Genomic DNA, 9,387 nt, shown 5'->3' with positions numbered 1-9,387 from the left:
CACTCTGGGTGACAGAGTGAGACTCCAACTCAAAAAAAAAAAAAAACAGTTGATATAATCTTTCAATCAATTTAAAAAGAAAAATTGGATGATCAAATAGATAGATGCACAAAATGCCTTTGAAAAAATCCAATACCTATTTATAAAGAAAAAACACACCAAAAACTCTTAGTAAACTAGGAATAAAGTTGAACTTCCTCAACTTGATGAAGAATACCAAAAAACCCCACAGCTAATGTCATACTTAAAGCTGAAAAATCAAAAGTTTTCTCACTAAGATGTAGAACAAGTCAAGCATGTCCCCTCACACTACTTCTTTTCAACATTGTACTAGAAGCACTAGCTAATGCAATAAAACAAGAAAAGGAAATAACAAGTATATACCTAGAAGGAAGAAATAAAACTATCTTTGTTCATAGATGGCATGATAGACTATGTAGAAAATAAATTTTAATCAACAGCAACAAAAAAAGTCCTGGATCTAATTAGTAAGTATAGGTAGGTTGAAGGATACAAGGTAATATAAGGTTAATATACAAAAGTACATTGGTTTCCTATATGCCAGCAATGAACAAGTAGAATCTGAAATTAAAAGCATGACACCATTTACATTAGCACTAAAAAAAAGAAGTAGATATAAATATAGCAAAATATGTATAAGACCTATGTGAGGAAAAACTACAAAACTCTGATGAATAAAATCAGAGAACTAAGTAAATGGACAGATAGTCCATGTTCATGGATTGGACTGAATATTGTCAATATGTCATTTCTTCCTAAATCAATCTATTCATTCAATGCAATCCAGATCTAAATTCTCAGCAGGTTATTTTGTGGATATTGACAAACTGACTTTATAGAGAGGCAAAAGACCAAAAGTAGCCAACATAATATTGAAAGGGAAGAAAATAATCAGAAGACTGACGCTACCCAACTTCAAGTCTTACTATAAAGCTACAGTAGTCAAAATAGAGTAGTACTGGCAAAAGAATAAACAGATCAGTGGAATAGAATAGAGAGATCACATAAATATAGTAGAACAGACCAACATAAATATAGTCAACTTATCCTTATAAAGAAGTAAATGGAACAAAGATAGTCTTTTCAACAAATGGTGCTAGAAAAACTGGACTTCAGCACACAAAAAAATAACTAGACCCAGACCTTATACTCCTCACAAAAATTAATTTTTAATAGATCATAGCCCTAATTGAAAAATTCAAAACTGTAAAACTCCAGAAAATAACATAGGAAACCCAAATAAAAAGCGCAATCCCATTCACAATCGCCACACAAAAAATGAAATACCTTGGCATCTTCCTAACCAGAGCCGTGAAAGACCTTTACAACAAAAACCACAAAACACTGCTCAAAGAAATCAAAGATGTCACAAACAGATGGAAAAATATACCATGCTCATGGACTGGAAGAATCAACATTGTTAAGATGCCCATCCTACCCAAGGCAATCGACAGATTTAACACAATACCCATTAAATTACCAGCAGCATTCTTCTCAGACCTGGAAATGACAATACAGGAATTCATATGGAAACATAAACAACCACAAATAGCCAAAATAATCCTCAGCAAAAAAAAAAAAAAAGCAGGAGGTATTACACTCCCAGACTTTAAACTTTATTATAAAGCTACAATAATCAAAACAGCCTGGTAATGGTACAAGAACACATATATAGGCCAACGGAACAGGATAGAGATTCCAGAGGCAAAACCACAATTTCTCAACCAACTCATATTTGACAAATCCTCCATTAACAACCACTGGGGAGAGGAGAATCTATTCAGTAAAGGGTGCTGGGAAAACATGCAGAAGATTAAAACAAGACCCCTATCTAACACCATACACAAAAGTCAATTCTAAATGAATCAAAGACCTAAATATCAAACCTCAAACTATAAGAACCTTAGAAATTGCAGGAGAAACTCTTCTGGAACTTGGAACTGGCAACCAATTCCTGATCAAAATCCCAAGTGCCCATGCCATAAGAGATAAGATAGACAAGTGGGACTTAATCAAACTGACAAGCTTCTGCAAAGCCAAAGAAACTGTCAAAAGAGCAGGGAGACAGCCCACGAACTGGGAGAAAATATTTGCCAACTGTATATCTGACAAAGGCCCAAAATCTAGGATCTACAAGGAACTCAAACATGCCAGAAAAAAAAAAAACCAAACAGCCTCATTACAAAGTAGGCAAAAGATATGAATAGGCACTTCTCAAAAGAAGACATACGAGCAGCCAAAAGATACATGAAAAAATGCTCAGCCTCACTAGTCATCAAAGAAATGCAGGCCAGGCTTGGTGGCTCAGCAGGTAATCCCAGCACTTTGGGAGGCCAAAACAAGTGGATTGCCTGAGTCCACGGGTTCAAGACCAGCCCGGGCAACTTGGCGAGACCTCTTCTCTACAATAAATCACAAAAATTAGCCAAGCATGGTAGCGCACACCTGTAGTTCCAGCTACTTGGAAGGCTGAGGTGGAAGGATCGCCTGAGCCCAGCAGGTTGAAGCTGGGGTGGCTGTGAGCATGCCACTGCACTCCAGCCTGGGTGATAGAGTGAGACTCCAACTCAAAAAAAAGAAATGCAAATTAAAACCACACTGAGATACCACCTGACTCCCGTCAGGATAGCCATCATCAATAACTCAAAAAACAACAGTTGCTGGAGAGGATGCAGGGAAAAGGGAATATGTCTACACTGTTAGTAGTAGTATAAACTAGTACAACCTCTGTGGGAAAGTTTAGTGATTCCTAAAAGGTCTAAAAATCAACCTTCCATACAACCCCGCAACCTCCCTACTGGGAATATATCCGGAGGAACTCAAATCACTTTATGAAAAAGATACCTGCACATGTATGTTTATTACAGCATTGTTCACAATAGAAAAAATATGGAGCCAACCGTGCTGCCCATCAAAAGAGGACTGGATTTTTAAAATGTGGTACATATATATGGTAGAATATTACGCAGCCAAAAGAAGAACAAAATTATGAACGTCACAGCAACTTGGATGGACTTAGAGCCTATAATACTGAGTGATCTATCACAAAAACAAAGAACTAAGTAGCATATGTTCTCACTCATAAGTGGACCTTGAACAATTACTCATAAGTGGACCTTGAACAGTACTATAAGAAAAGGATTGTCAGTAGTGGGAAATTGCCATGGGGGGGGATGGGATTGGCATTAGTGAGATTCTGCTGGGGACAGGGGGAACATCTCGTCCACAAGGGTACCTGCATAATGAACATTTGTATACTTAACCCTGAATTGTACCCTGCCTCCTTAAAATAAAAAATTTAAAAATTTTTAAAAAAAGAAAGAAAATAACATCAGAGAAAACCTAGACTACCTTGGATATAATGATACGTTTTTAGATAATATCAAAGACATAATTGATAAACATCATAAAAATTTAATATGTCTGTGCTGAAAAAGACAGTGTCAAGAGAATGAGAAGAGAGGCCACAGGCTGAGAGAAAATATTTGCGAAAGACACATCTGATAAAGGACTCTTATCCAAAATATACAAAGACCTCTTGAAATGCAACAATGAGTAAAACAAAAAACAAACAAACAAAAAAAACACAGATTTGAAAATGGGCCAAAGATCTTAACAGACACCTCATACAGGCAAAATAAACATGGCAAGTAAGCATATGAAAAGATGGTCCAGGCCGGGCACAGTGGCTCACGCCTATAATCCCTGTACTGTGAGGTCAGAGGCGAGAGGATTGCCTGAGCCCAGGAGTTCGAGACCAGCCTGGGCAACTTGGCAAGACCTCATCTCTACAATAAATCAACAAAATTAGTCAGGCATAGTGGTGCATGCCCATAGTTCCAGCCACTCAGAAGGCTGTGGCGGAAAGACTGCCTGAGCTAGCAGATTGAGGCTGCAGTAGCTATGACTGTGCCACTACACTCCAGCAGACTCTGAGTCAAAAAAAAAGAAAAAAGAAAAGATAGTCCACATCATATGATATCAAGAAAATTCAAATTAAAACAGCAATAGCTCTCTCTTCCTTTCTCCACCATCGTGGTGTGCACGGTGGACTCCGTTGCTCGTCATGTCTTCTCACAAGACTTTCAGGATCAAGCGATTCCTGGCCAAGAAACAGAAGCAAAATCGTCCCATTCCCCAATGGATTCAGATGAAAACTGGTAATAAAATCCAGTACAGCTCCAAGAGGAGACATTGGAGAAGAACCAAGCTGGGTCTATAAGGAATTGCACATGAGGAGTCACACGTGTTTATGTTGAATCATGGTCACCATCATCTTGCCATTATCAGGCTGAAATCTCCACAGTCGAGAGAAGTCATACATGTTTAATTGGGATGTGATTTTTTTGTTTATGTGCTCTGCACTAGTGGGCTGGCTCAGTAATAAATATGAAACCTTTTATCTGAAATCAATCAATTAATCAATCAATAAGATACCACTACACACCTATTAAAAGGGCTAAATCTGGAATATTGACAACATCAAATGCTGGCTAGGATGTGGAGCAATAGGAACATTATTCATTTTTGATTGGGACACAAAGTGGGAAGACCACTCAGGAAGACGATTTGACATTTTCTTACACAATGAAACATACTCTTAGCAATGACCACTCTCCTTGGTATTTAGCTAAAGGAGCTGAAAATTTATGTCTATACAAAAATCTGCATACAGATGTTTATAGTCACCCTATTCATAATTTCCAAAACTTGGAAGAGACCAAGATGTCCTTTAGTAGGTAAATGGATAAATAAATTGCAGTACATCCAGACAATGGACTATTACTCAGTGCTAAAAATAAATGAGCTATCACACCATAAAAAGACATGGAGGAAACCTAAACGTCTACTGCTGAGTGAAATAAGCCAATCTGAAAAGGGTACACACTGTTTGTTTCCAAATACATGACATTCCGGAAAAAGTAAAACTCTGGATACAGTTAAAGATCTGTGGTTGCCAGGAGTTAGGGCAAAGGAAGGATAAACAAGCAGAGCACAGAGGATTTTTAGAGCACTAGAACTACTCTGTAGGACACTATCATGGTGGATATATGTCTTTATAGATTTGTACAAGCTCAAAGGAATATATAACACCAAGAGTGAACCCTAATGTAAACTATTGGCTTTGGGTGATAAAACTGCATCAATGCAGGCTTATTAATTGTAACAAATGTTCCACTCTGATGCTGGATAGCAGGGGGAGCTATGCATTTATGGGGTGGGGGACATATGGAAAATCTCAGTACCTTCCTCTTAATTTTGCTGTGAACCTAAAACTGCTCTAAAAAATTTTTTTTAATTTTTAAATAAATTATGCAGAGCAAGATGCCAGACCAAAAAGTAAAAACTGTATGATTCATTCATTTGAAATTCTAAAACAGGAAAAAAAATCTATGGAGACAGAAGTCAGAAGTGGTCACCTGGGAGGGAGGAGGAGGATTGACTAGAAAGTGACTCAAGGGTTGGCCTTTTGGGGTGATGAAAATGTTTTATGTCCTGCTTTGGAGGGTGGTTGCTCAAGTTATACATTTGTGGAAATTTATCAAATTGAATATTTAATCTATATATTTCAAGGTAGTTTATATCTCAATTAAAAATAAACTGGCTTTAAAAAATGGGTCCCCTCCAAAGACCTATAAATGTACATGCACCAACATTCTTCCTGTAATTTCAGCATGTTTCCAGACCTCCAGAGGTTCACAGAATACAGATCAAGAGCCCCTGGACTAAATGACTTCAAAGGGCTTTCCAGTATCTCATTCTCTAAAGAAAAGACAGTTCTGGACTGAGGCAATCATGGAGTCAACGGGGAAAAATGATTACCCCCAAATTTCATGTACTCACATTTCACCTACAGCAAAAAACAAAAAACACGTAGACACATCTTTCTTGGAAGTTAACTACAAAGTTCAATGTCTTCATTCTGGCTTGGGGGAGCACAGTGGAAGTCAGGGAACTTATACGGAAAAGCATGGCTTGGAGAGGCTGCTAGCCAGAGGCATATTACCAGAAAGAGGCCTCGTTTGGAGCCTTAGAGATTTACCACCAGCAAACTGAAGAAGCCCAGAGGGACACTGGGCACCGATCAGACCACTGTCTCATTTCGAAGATGAGTATGCTGAGTCCTAGAGGAGGAAATGGAGTGACTCGAGATTCAAACAGAAAGTAGTGACAGACCCTGGATTAGAACCCTGCCTTACCAACCCCAATGTTTGTGGACCCTGTTGTTTTGCTTGCCCAGGCACTATTTTCCAGAAATTTCTTCTTCCTATTATGCACAGGGTTGTAGACGTTGCTATATTTCTTCAGTGTACCGCCTTATCCGGTCTACAGTTTATTGGTCCGTGCCAGTCTGTATTTTGCAGACAGGGAATGAGAGAGAGGGAGGGAGTGAAGGAGGGAGGGAATGAGTGAGGGAGGGAGATTGAAGGAGAGAATGAAGGAGGAAGTGAGGAGTGGGTGAAGAGAAAGATTCCATCTTATTAGATGATTATGTTGTCCATACAATCTAGGGAGCTATAGAAAATCTGCCCCATGTCTGGAAAAATCCACAAATCAGAGGTGTCCAGGGACTAGGGCTGTTGACGGGTCTCCAGATTCTTTTTATATGGCTTCTGGGAGTTCAGAGATAATTCAATGAGGTATTAAGTCCAGAGACCTTGAAAAACCTGTGGGGAAAATTACAGCTAATGGTGGCAACTAAAATGAAGTGTTGGGATGTGAACAAAAAAAGGAATTCCTCTAACACTGAGATTCCTTATTCTAAGGAAAGATGTGTGAAAATATATGACTGTTCATTATACAGTTGCTTAGATTAACAAAAATGAAGAAATTGCATAAATGTCCAAAATTGGAGAGGTGTTAAGTGAATTTTGATGTAGCCCTGTGATAAAACATTATATAAACATTCAATATCTTGTCCTCGAAGAATATTAGTGATTTGGCCATTGCTTTGGCTATAATGTTAAGTATAAACAATAGAATAAAAACTATATAAGACATAATTTCAATTTTATAAAATTATGGCTACCTATTATATTTATATGCATAGAAAAAAGACTGGAAGAAAAAAAATGCAAACAGATATTATCTCCAGTGAATCAAATTAGGGTTTTGTTCCAGCTGGTCTCTGGCTACCTAGCAGAATTAAGGACAGGAAAAATTAAGGAGAGGATTTTACCCAATCTACCCAAATAAATTAAATACACTAAATGCCATGTTTCTTTAAAAAGGGGGGGCGCAGGAGTCCGCGTGGTAAGTCACACCTGTAATCCCAACACTTTGGGAGGCCAAGGTGAGAGGATTGCTTTAGCCCAGGACTTCACAACCAGCCTGGGCAATATAGTGAAACCTCTTTTCTACCAAAAAAAAAAAAAAATAGCTGGGCATGTGGCACATGCATGTAGTCCCAGCTACTCATGATGCTAAGCTAGAAGTATCATCTGAGCCCAGGAGGTTAAGGTTGCTGTGAGCCATGATTCTCATGATCATGCCACTACACTCCAGCCTGGGTGACAGAGTGAGACCACAACTCAAAAAAAAGGAAGGAGGGAGGGACCAGAAAGCAAACAGAGGCTGAGAGGAAAACCATTTTTAAGAAGAAAAGGAAAAAGTCAGTCAGTGCAGTAGTTCACCCTATAATCCCTGTGCTTTGAGAGGCCAAGACAAGAGGAACGTTCAAGACCAAAAGTTCAAGACCAGCCTGGGCAACCCAGCAAGACCTCATCCTTACAAAAAATTAAAATTTAAAAAATAGCCAGGGGTGTTTATACATGCCTATAACTCTAACTACTGGACAGGCTGAGATGGGAGGGTTTCTTGAGCTCGGGAGTTTGAGGCTGCAGTAAGCTATGATCACACAGAGTCATAGTGACACTCCAACCTGTGAAACAGAAGGAGACTCTGATTCTTAAAAAGAAAAAGAAAAGGGGATTTATTCATTGGAGTTGCACCAACGCTTGTCTTTCTAAATGTTCTACCACTGGTCCTGGGCAGGGTGTTTTCAAGATTCTAAGTGTTGCTCTCAAGATAACGTGGCCAGCAGTGGCTACAACATAACTACCCCTGATGACTCAAGTTTGCCCTGCTGCTGGGTTTCTGCCAAAGATGCTTATTCTGGAGAAATCAAAGTGGTCAAGGTGGTTCTCAATGTTTCACCTGATGAAAGAGATGTGACCTGTAGCATCTCAGCCTGTCACCTGGGCTTTGTTTTCTCATAGTACCCACCTTACTTTTATCACCACTGGTCTTTCTGTCACAAGGTTGTCTCTACAGAAGCAAGGACATAGTTTTCACTGGTTATTCACTCATCAGCAGGGGTAACAATCAAAATATTCAGCAACCTGATTGGCACATCCACCATCCCTTCTGTGCTGACCAGAACAGGCACAGCAAGAGTTCTGAAGCTGTATCTGGAGGCCTTTGCTGTGGGCAGCATTAACCCTTCAGCTGCTGGATATGGGGAAGGCCAGGGTAGAGGGAATCATGGGGAGAAAATATGTGGGCCTCAGAGAGGCATCTGCTACCAATCACATGAACATAATTCAATATTTTAACATCTGGTATGGTCATTCTAGCATACAGTTCCAGCCATAGACCTAGGCAGGACGGGTTGCTGTGCTCTGGGGTCCCCAGTTTAGAAGCCCCCACATTTATAGATAGGTACTATGCCGATACAAATGTACCTCTCTTCGTATATGAACTTTTAAAAAACACAAATGGAAGTGTAATATACATTCTACTCTTAGCTATAGAGACAGAGAGGAAACCCACAGAAGCACACTGAACTAATTAATAAGGGAAACTGATGACTATGCTTTTTTTTTTTTGAGTCTGAGTCTCACTCTATTGCCCAGGCTAGAGTGCAGTGGCATGCTCACGGCCACCACAGCCTTGACCTGCTGGGCTCAGGTGATCCTTCCACCTCAATCTTCTAAGTAGCTAGAACTACAGGCATGCACCACCACACCCGGCTAATTTTTAAAACTTATTGTAGAGATGAGATTTCATCAAGTTGCCCAGTCTGGTCTCAAACCTGTGGGCTTGAGCAATTCTCTTACCTCAGTCTCTCAAAATGCTGGGATTATAGACATGAACCACCACACCAGGGCTTATGCTTTTTATGAATTCAAGAAGTTCCTGAATGATACATATTCAACTTAGAAAAAGTAGAAAATATAGATAAACATAAAAAGAAAACTAAATTCACTCAGTATATAAGAAATTTCTTTTAAATTAAATACTAGTTTTGTTTGTTTGCTTGTTTGTTTGTTTTGAGTTGGAGTCTCACTCTGTCGCCCAGACTGGAGTGCAGTGGCCGCTCCCAGCCACCACAGCCTCGACCTGCTGGGCTTCAGCGATTCCTTC

At 39.3% G+C, this 9,387-nt stretch overlaps 1 pseudogene; it reads left to right on the top strand.

The window, feature by feature from the left end:
• Positions 1–4,087: 4,087 nt before the first annotated feature.
• Positions 4,088–4,243, top strand: LOC110594368 (annotated as a pseudogene).
• Positions 4,244–9,387: the final 5,144 nt, after the last annotated feature.

The sequence above is a fragment of the Carlito syrichta genome, unplaced genomic scaffold (assembly GCF_000164805.1).
Source record: "Carlito syrichta isolate Samal-C Ts95f unplaced genomic scaffold, Tarsius_syrichta-2.0.1 Scaffold115602, whole genome shotgun sequence".
NCBI lineage: Eukaryota > Metazoa > Chordata > Mammalia > Primates > Tarsiidae > Carlito > Carlito syrichta.
This window is presented reverse-complemented; position numbering and strand designations above follow the sequence as displayed.